Raw genomic sequence first — 10,627 nt, forward strand, 5'->3', positions numbered from 1 at the left:
GGAACATCAGTGCCCAACCTTATTCCTTCATCTATTGTTCCACCTCACCAGACAGTTGTTTATAACAAAATAAAACTATTTGACTTTTATGTGCTAATAATCAGGTGGTGCCTGAACTTGGTAATTTTCAGATATAAACTTTGTTAATGATTGCATTGGCCACTTATTGTTAGTCGTTCTTAGCCAAATCAAACTTATTATTGGTACAATAACATGCAGGTTTGTCAGACAAATGTCCTGTTTCACATCCTCAAAGTAACAAACTGATTTTCCCTTAGTATTTTCTGGTGAAATCAGAACACCCATCCTTAAAGGGTGGGAGTTTTCTTTTTCCACACGTTAGTAGTTTCACCATAATGAATAATAATAATAATAATAATAATAATAATAATAATAATAATAATAATAATAAAAAACAACTAAAACCACTGATCATCATATCAGTTTCAGCAAAGTGATTGGTTTTCAACTGCTTAAAAAAATCTGGGGGGTACAAAACCAATACATCTATGGAGCATAAGCAGTATCTCAAAGTCTTGAACGTAATAATAATGGTAATAATAATAATAATAATAATAATAATAAAAAACAACTAAAACCACTGATCATCATACCAGTTTCAGCAAAGTGATTGGTTTTCAACTGCTTAAAAAATCCAGGGGGGTACAAAACCAATACATCTATGGAGCATAAGCAGTTTCTCAAAGTCTTGAACGTAAAAATAATGGATGAGTCCTCCACTCATTCTAAATCTTACCAGACCCCCTGCCAGACACAAAATCCACCTGATTTATTTTCACTGGATGGTGAAGAGAGAGAGAGACAGAGTCACACAGACAGAGCATCCGGACAGGAAATGGGAAGGTGCAACAGCTGTGGAGCAAATAGTTTCAAACAACCTAATTCCTATATTGTTGGAAGACAGGAAGTGTTGACCATATGATGAGGCGATTTCTGACGTCCCTTGGAGTCATGTCTAATTAGTCCTGGATGTAAAGGGGTCCACCATCTTCCCTGGCTATACACATGCTCAATAACACACTGCCTGCCACATGTCTAAGGCAGCACTTGAAAGTACACTGGAGAGGATACTTTTCAGCTATCAGCCACAAATCCTTAGGTGGAAAAGAGGATTCACTCTCTTTTTGTTTTGTTCCACTCCACCGTTTCATCCTCCCTCATCATCCCCCTACTCCTCATTTCTATGTTTTGGTTTTTCTTCTTTTTTTTCTTGTTCTTGAGATGTATGGAGTAATACTTGAGAAGGTCCTAAATGCTTTTGCAACTGCCTGGGCTCACGTACTGGGAAAAGTCAGGGCAGGGGCCATGGAGCTTCAAAGCTGGCTTGATCATTCCTCAACCTCCCTCTGCTGATGAAGAAGAAGAAGAAGAAGAAGAAGAAGAAGAAGAAGAAGAAGAAGAAGAAGAAGAAGCATGGGGGAGGGGTGATGCAAACAGATGGACAAACAAAACCCGGGGAAGTCAAAACTGAAGCAGATGTGGGGATAGCAGCAGACAAATGGGCAGGTAAAGAACGTCAGAAGAAGAAAAGAAAAAAAACAAACATTCACATCTCTTCATTCGCTCGCTCTACTCAAACACCTGGGAGTATTTGCTCAGTGACAGCCGAGGCACTGGCACAAGGGATAAAAAAAAAAAAAAATCAAGAAAAGTACAAAAAAAAGAGGGGAAAAAAAGACTTCAATGACATCACAGAGTATTAGACTGGGGGTGGGTCTAATGAGGGCCCGTTTTGTTCCTGGTCGGTAGGAAAGTACAGGAAACTGAAGCAGAGGCAATTTGAGAAGCCGAGGCCTCCGTCTGCAGCTGTGCGCTCGCTTTTCCTCGTCCAGCTGCACAGCTGCACTGCTGAAAATGCTGCAAGTATTTACCCATGACCTCTACTCTACTTCTTAGTCAGCGGCATGTTTATTTGACGCGTACATGAAAAGGCAAATAATTCAGAAATTCGCTAAATGCATCACCGCCGTTACAAAAAACCCCCCAAAAAAACCCGCCAACCTGGGGCAGATATTGTTTTAAGCCTCGACTCCTATAAAGTCGTGGGGCCTGTAACAAAGTTGTTGCAGTGAAGTGACATGGTCAGGACTCAACAAACGATTCACAGAACTAGTCTTATTGCATCTGCGGGGGAGTGTGTGTGCTATTGTGTTAAAGACAGATGATTTATCCCCCAGCATTCTTCTGCTGCCAGATTGCAAACAGCTTTCTCCTTTGAAAGGCTGTGCAGCGGCGCAGCATCACAGTGCAGCAATTATTTTAGCAGACGCCTCAATTACAACCCACTGATACCCTTAAAGTCAGAGAGGTGCTCAGGAATGCTCCTGTCTGTGGGGCGACCGCTTAGCGTCAGCGCACGGTACCATCAGCTCCTGGTTCCCCACGGAGAGATGAGTTGGAGGGATGGCGGGGGGCGGGGGGGCTGTGTGTTTGCAGATCCAACCCGAGGAGGAGGAGGAGGAGGAGGAGAGAGAGGGAGGAAGTGAGGCGGAGGAGGCGAGGGGTTTGGGTAATATGTGGCACCACTCTGGGAGCTGAGCCCTCCGCCACGGCACTTTTGTTGCCAGATCACATCCAGATGTGGCAAGTGTGTCCAAACAGGAATGGCTGTGTGAAGGCAATTTTCAGCAATTTGTCAGACTTTAGAGAAGCCCCCACCTCGCTCCACCCACCTATACCCACCCCCTCCGTCTTACCCGTGTCTCCTGAAAGACATATACAAACGTTGGAGGAGCAGGGCAATCATTGCAGACAGGCTCCCACGAAGGCTGCTGCACATTGTGCCTCCAGCGCAGTCGTGATGAGAGATATACAGTACAGACTGAGGAGAAAAAAGGGGGCAAGACGGGGCTTGTAGCACTGACAAATAACCACCCACCTAACTTTCATGCATAAGCTTTCCTGGCTCTTCTGATCATTTTTTTTTTTTTTTACCATGGATGCCTTTGCTCTTTCCTTGTAGAGTCCAAATCCCTGACAACATTCACTCACCATAATCCATCATCCTTACTCTCCAAGGATAACCAAAGCAAAGTTGGGGATGAGTTGAGGAAAGGCAGTTAATCTCGCTGCAGACACGTCGTGTGGTGCAGGTTCACCATCAAGGTTTTGCACGAAATTGAGACCATCCTTTTTTTTTTTTTTTTTTTCTTTTGGAGGTGCAGTTCAGTGCAGAACAAGTCTCTGCAGTGTGTTTTATTCAGATTTTATTTGAAATCCAACTTAGTTCATTGGTGTGATGTAGAAGGAAAATGATGATGGAATGACAAAAATCTTTTTTTCTGTAAGGAATATGAAAGCTGCGTCATTAATTTGTATTTGCTGGTTTATTTTTGTACTGATCACGTCCATTTTCTTGCCCTTCAAACAAACTAAGAGAGCACTGTATTGCTAACAATCATCCTAAGAACAGATGCTCCACCTGGGCTTGGGGATTCCTGCAGATTGACTGCTTGTCTGATTAATGTTCTACTTGATTGGTCCTGTCAGCCTAGATGGAAAGACGTGTCCCGTTAGGCTTGCGGCTGTGACAAACCGTTTCCATTTTCAGGTGACAGTTTGGACATCACGTATTAAGATGTTGACAGAATGGAATATTGTTTAGCAGTGCTTTAAACTGTTAAACTGTATGTTCCTTTATGATGCTGCTGTGATTTCTGAGGCTTATGCAGAACAGTTGCATGTATTCTGAGATTACATTACACACAGATGAACAGTATTTAGTCATTAGGTGGCAGATGAGTTCTCAGTGTTCCCAGAGTAAAAAGGTTTGGGTTCAACTGCAAGCCAGTGTTTCTTTAAAAAAACAAAAAAAAAACCTTGTTTTCAGTTTCTTCCACTTCAGGATTAAACGCTGCTTTTTGTTGGTCTATCGTACGAAATCCAACTAAAACACATTGATTCTAGTGCTTGCAATGTGAGAAGATGTGCAACTTTCAAGGAATATAAATACTTTTGCATGGCTCTGTACACCTCCTTGATTCTACCTACTTTGTAAGGCTATTTCTTACCAGCAATAGAGCATTATTATTTATTTATTTATTTATTTTTACATCAACAGAAGCTCCAAAGATGGAGCTCAATCCCCCTTTGCTTCCTCCATTCTCATTCTTCACAAACTGCATAAACTTCTCGAGTGAAAACCCAAAAACCCCTGGAGTCCTGCTCCGTTATTTTTGCCCCTTTTCGACATCCGCCGTTGCCCTTCACATGTAACTGCATGTGAGCAGGTCAGACTGCTGACATGCACAAAGAACTATGCCCTGATGTACGTCTAACAGCTGCACAAGATCTGGGTCATGAAGTATAAGAAACAGACAAACAAGCAAAGAGTGAGCAAAAAAAATAATACAATAAAATAAATAAATAAATAAATAAAAGAAAGCACTGATAACGATTAGTGCAATACCACAATCGCTGTTGGAGGTTAACATGCAATCATATGGTGTCAGTTTGGAGCTGTGACACCTGTGGATTCCTATTGGTGTTGTTATGGGGTTGAATCAGAAGTCTGTGAGAGGGATTTTTTTTTTTCTCCCCCTCGTTTTTAATGAATCCCACCCACCTAGTCAGGGCTCTCTCTCCACCCCCCCATTCCTTGAGTCACACTTTTGGAAGGCAACAAGTCTGTGCCATGGGACCAATGAAAGAGACAATTGTGGGAAGGTTTTTCACAACGATTCTGCCAGTCATGTGTCTTGCTACTCCCCTCGAGAGCTCAAATTCACCGCTAATGTCTGTTTTAATTTGTTGCCTCATTGCTCTGGAATCCCGGGAAAAACTGCTGTTCATCTTCCCCGGAATATAGGTAGTCTTGTCTGGAAAATTAGAGGTCGGCCGGGTTTATGCAAATGCTGTGTGTTTGCACACAAAACGGAAGGAATTTGGGGCTCTGCATTTGATAACTACACCTGCTATAAAACCCACTTGTCTCAAAACTGTTCCTTTAGGTCAATCAGAGTCAAAATGAATACAAAAAGAGAATAAGAGCTTAGATTATATGAAAGTCTGCAGGGAAATCATTATGAAATGAAGCAGAAATCAAGTTGGTTTTGTAAACCACTAAAACTGTGAAGTTGTGTTTTTTTTTTTCTTCTCTCCTTGGTGTGTGTCTGTGTGTGTGTGTGTGTGTGTGTGTGTGTGTGTGTGCGTTGGTATATGTGGTTTAGCAGGACATTTCGTCAGAATACACGCAACACTAGCAGGACATTTTGAATTAACGGGACAGGGGCGGTGTCCTGCTAATTTTGACAAAAATCTAAAAGCGTAGAAAGGTTTCTATTGGTCCAATAACCCCAAAAATGCAAAAAAACCNTAAGTGGAAAGGGGTGTCCGTTTAATGTTGCAAAAAACTGGTTTGAAAAAATTGTCCTGCTAATACATATAAACCCGTATAGGTGTGTGTGTGTGTGTGTGTGTGTGTGTGTGTGTGTGTGTGTGTGTGTCTGCCACTGGAGCTGAAAGATGGACAGCAGCACCGGAGTTCCCTCTTTTCTGGAATCTGTGTGGGTGTGACGCTGGTCGCACACGGCTGCTTCATGCTCCTTTTTTTTGTAATAATCTGCATGTGCTGCTGTGGTTGTGTAAGATAACTCTCGAGTTGTGTTTTTCAGATGCCTGCATGTTTATTTCATTGAGTCATGAAGGATTTTTTATTTTTTTTTCCTGCTTTGTTTTTGAACGAGCTGCAGCGGTTGCGCTTGCATATGTGCAGCCCAGATGTGCGTTATCCGGAGTAATAGTCTGATGTCAGTGTGTGTGTGATCAGCATGCATCATTTGGCACTGCGACAAAAAAAAATCTGTTTGTTCAAAGAATATTTTATCTGCGTGTGTTCTTCTGCGCATTCAGTTTCTCTTTGATTTACTTTTTTTGTAAAAATTCTCAGCGTGTAAAACGTGCAAGTGCACGTCGGTGTCATGTGCTTCCTTGTTTTTATATAGTCGTGTTATTAAATTATGTAGGCATGCACACCATGCACTTAACGTATGCATGCACCCTTGGCGGCATGTGTGTGTGTGAGAGTATGCGGGGAGGGGAATGCGCATTAGTCCTATGTGTGTGTTTTTGTGTGCAGACGTGTAGCAGCTGCTGGACACCACCTGTGGCTGCTCCATCCCAGGGGCCTGCTGTGGCACCAAATAGTCCCTCTGGGATCCTGGGGATCCCAAAATGGTGGAGCAAATGCTGAACCACTCCCAGAATGGACAAACCTGCACCTTTGGTGTTTATGTTAAAAGGTAAACTTTCCTTTTAATATAAGGAAAGCCTATATTTCCTTATGTTATTTCTTGTCTTTCTGCATTTTATGTTGTGTTTTTGTTTTTACTTTTTTTTTCAGACATATGTCTATCCACTTCTTCATTTTCTCCCACACAAATGCCCCATGCCCTGCAGGAACAGAAGAAGCTGGCGGTGCATTACGAAAGAAAGAAACTCCATAAACGGAGAAGCAGCACTGTTACTCTCGAGATCTTCAGTGGGTTTAAAAAGACCCGCACATTTGTTGCCGTCATTATGAGCTTCGGAATAATAAACCCAGAGATGATGATCCTTTCGTTTGTCGCAGTTTTCTCCATGTGATTGCAGATCAGTCAGTTTTTAAAATTTTTTTTTTTATAGATTTTACTTTGTTTACGCTCGGTCAATGTGGATATATTTAAACATAACGCATCTTTCTCCCGGGTTTTAAATCGCTGTCTTTTGATTACTGCTGCTCTCATTAGCCCAGGTTTCATCCAGTTAACAGAGAGGCAAACTAAATAACGTTTAGTTGTGTTTACTTGTAATTGGTGATTTAGAAAAAGAACAGAGATCTGAAAATTATAATGCTGTAATGTTCAGCTGATAGTTGATTTCCTGTTGTTAAAAAAAAAAACATCACTTGGGTTGGCCCATCATCTTTTTATTAAATGATTACGTCATAACTTTTAGGGAGATAAAAACCCCCAAAACAAAACAAGCAAGAGGCGCATGTTCAACATTCATCTTACGACAAGACTGAAACGAAGCATTCAGTGCATCACATTTCTGTTGACTTCACATGTGTTTTGCAGCACGATATTCCATTTCAGCTTATCATTTGTTGTTCCTCCGGTGCTGAAATGGCAGACAGGTTTTGGGGGTGTATGTGTTTGTAATTTGGAAGTCCATGGCGGAGGTTATTGGTGTCACATCCCACAATGCACTGCTGAATTCCTTTAACATGTGGTTAGTCAGGAAAGGGGCGGTTGACCTATGCCTTCCCACGAGCCCCTTGGGAACAGCTTTGCGAGGTTTCTCCAGAAGTCTAGGATCAGCGCGCAGGCTGCTGCGCTGGTTTGTGACTGGAATTGTAATCATGTGATTTTCCTGAACGCTTCTTCGTTTTGTTTTTTTTTTTTGTCTTTTTTGGGGGAATTTTTTTTCTCCTTCTTTCACAGCCATTCAGTATCTTGTTTGTACCTCCTTTCCCCCTCCTCTCCTCTGATCTGTGTCTGTTTTTGTCTTCTCGGTGTTTAACAGGAGACTAACCCTGCACATGCAATCCATTACGCTTGGAGGAAAAAAGGAGAAAGTACAGGAAACCGAGGGTGAAACGTGTTGCTCTCCTCTCCCTCATTTCCTGTTTAAACAGATTTCTTCTCTCTACGCCTTCTAAAAGTCTGACTAACTATATTTTTACAGTCACTATATTTCTCACTACATTATGTAATAAAATCAAATTGAACAATAAAATGAATGAATGACTTTTTTTCTTTTATTATTTATTATTATTTCTTTTGACTTTGTTGAGCCAAGACTTTGTTGAAAAATGACAAAACTGGTGTAAGAGTGACAGGAATGTATCCAATATTATTTCTACATGTACATTTGTTCAATTGCTTGTTAACACAAATAGAGAATAGGCCAATTCACTAAATTGCTCACTAACTAGAGCAAGTTAGTGAGGCTAACTTCTTGAACCTGATATTGAGCTCTCTGTGCTAAAGGCCTCTTCAGCCACCACATCTCAATGGCAGAGATGCTAGGCAAAAAAAAAATCTTCAACAAATCTGTAACCAAGTCATTTAAATGTTGAAATACTATTCAGAGAACAAGCTCCACTTCCACTTCATCTTTAGCATATTTTAGGTACTTGGCAAAATACAGAGAAATACTACGTCAAAGCTGCTTTGCCTGGTGTTTGGGTGCTTTTTTTCATTGGCTCTCGCTTCCAGGGTCGGCGGCTTTGTCTGCTCCGACTGTTCTTGTTGTAAACAGCTACAGCTCAGTTGATGTCCAGATAGAGTGTTGAAGAACAAAATCTCGATTGTGAAAACACTTTGAGGCATGCATCAGGTGCAGATCCAGATGTCCAATCGCTGTCACTGATGCCTGAAGGCGTAAGGCGGCTGGAGAGGGGCTTTCAGGTCAGGGTCATGAGAGGCATGTGTCGCAACTGCTTTATTGCGCCACAGAAAAAATGGGTTGTGTTTTTGGCGATTAGCAGCTCCTCAGCCTTTCCCTTATGGTGCAGATCATTGTGAGGAAGCGTTGAAAGGGTTGCAAGTAGAGGGGGGCAGCGATGGAAGAAGTAGACAGCTGTGTAGGGGTGAATAGAAGGTTTCTTTGTGATGTACTGACAAAAAAAAAAAAAAAAAAATCTGTGACCAATTATCTGTGTCTCTCTAAATGGGGAATTCTCGACCAGTTTGGGTGGCTTTGGGATTCATGAGGAGGAGTTGGGAGAGAGACCGAAGGGTTGAACACAGTCATGGTGCCTGAGGGTAAGCCGACGTTTTGCTAGTTTCAGCCAATCTCTCTCACTTATATTTGAACCGTTCCCAAAGGAATTTCAATTCCTAGTGACCAAAAATGGGATAAATCTAGGAAAATATTATTCACAAAATGAACTGCAAGCAGCTAAAGGTATAGAAATAGTGGGCTTACAGGAAAATAACAATTTGTCCTACAACTGCTGGCATGCGTAGGTCTTCGCTTCAGCCCCAGCCCGCGGTATAAGCTTCCTATTTGTGTGGTTAGATTTCCAGCTATGTGAAAAGTGTGTCCTACCGAGAGTCGGAGAAAAGTGGTTAAGAGCAGGGAAGTTCAGGCCCAGGGATGGCTTGTAAGCCATGTGTTACACATTAAAAGGCTAATTACAGTTTTTAAAGCACCGTGTTTACCACTGAGAAAAGCCTTGTTAGGTATATTTACTGTCTCCCCTGAAATTATTCATCCTTGACAAGCTCAATTAACATTATCATAATTACAAATGTGATTGCTGCTTAATCGCTCCAACTGCTGTTTCGCTGCCTTGAGTATCTGCGGCGGAAGTCAATAAGGCTCAAGTGGTCTTCCCTGACCATCCATCAGAAAGCAGGACGCAGGAAGCAGGGAAGCACAGCTAACGGGAGGTTTTCCTGCCGCATTTGTAGTTCGATGCGAAATCCCACATCAGTACAGAAGGAGGATGAAAGCATCATCAACTCTCCCCCTGACCAGCTGTGTTTTTGCATAAGCACAGAATAACCCCGTGAAAACGTGATCTCCTGCTGTTCCACGTGGTTGTCAATAGCCATCACCTCGTTTGGTTCTTCACCTGTAAAAGCAAAGATCTGACTGAACACTCGCAGCTTCAGGAGGGGAGAGCAAGTCAAGAGCAAAAGCACAAACCAGAACAGCAGGTTGCTTTGAGAGACAATGCATTATAAAATGCTGATCCTTCTAACAAAGCTAAAGAGTCGCAAAACTACTTTAATGCCAATTAATGCAAATTTTACCGCTTTCTTCAATTGTTTTCTCTTTATCCTTCCTCCTTATGTGCCATTTTTTAAAATGCATGTCTGGTTGTGCTTTTGGACAGATCCACTCACACGACTTGTGGATCTCTGCAGTTCTTCCAAAGTTCCTCCCTGGATTATTAGTTTAAGTGGGTGAGCATCTCTTGGTGGGTTTTCAGCTGTGTCTTACTTTAACCACTTTTTTTCCCTTAACATAACCCTGCTTTAAGCTTCTTGACTGTGTCACGTCTGTCATCTGCAGTGTTTTCTGGTGTTTATGATGAAGTTTGCTCCCAAATATTCTGTAAGAAACGCCTGAAACACAAACAGAACAGCTGTTTCTATACTGAGATGCCCACAGTGGACTATGCCCCATAACATTTACATGACATATGAAGACAATTGCTTGAACTAAATTGTATTTAATGGCATCAGAGTGAAGAGGGTTGAGTACAAATTACATTTTTTTGATCTTTTTTTAAATTATTATTATTTGCAAAACTTAAAAAAAATAAAATAAGAATACCTGTCCATCCTATCCTGTATGTGTCACTTTACTATCACATAAAAGTCCAATAAAATGAATGAAAGTTTGAAAACGTTCAAGAGATTTAAACAAACTTCCAAAGCACAGTGAAATAATGGGAAGATGAGAAGTTTCCCATTATTTCCCATTATTATTCCCCATCTAAATTCACTATAATAACTCTTTTAACAAGTAATATTAATGTTTCATAAAAATACTGACCAACAGCAGAAGTAAATAAGGCGGACACATCTCATGTGACTGCTTCAGGAATCGTTGACGTTATACATGGTTTAAATCCCTCCAGTGCTGATAGATGCCTGGGTTGGTTTGCATT

At 41.5% G+C, this 10,627-nt stretch overlaps 1 long non-coding RNA gene across 1 annotated transcript; it reads left to right on the forward strand.

The window, feature by feature from the left end:
- The first annotated feature begins 1,057 nt into the window (after nt 1-1,057).
- On the forward strand, nt 1,058-6,965 carry LOC107838292 (uncharacterized). The gene is made up of 3 exons (XR_001664357.1): nt 1,058-1,527; nt 6,098-6,260; nt 6,362-6,965. It is a non-coding gene; the product is annotated as an uncharacterized LOC107838292 (long non-coding RNA).
- Nucleotides 6,966-10,627: the final 3,662 nt, after the last annotated feature.

Source organism: Poecilia formosa, unplaced genomic scaffold (genome assembly GCF_000485575.1).
Source record: "Poecilia formosa unplaced genomic scaffold, Poecilia_formosa-5.1.2 Scaffold237, whole genome shotgun sequence".
Taxonomy (NCBI): Eukaryota; Metazoa; Chordata; class Actinopteri; order Cyprinodontiformes; family Poeciliidae; genus Poecilia; species Poecilia formosa.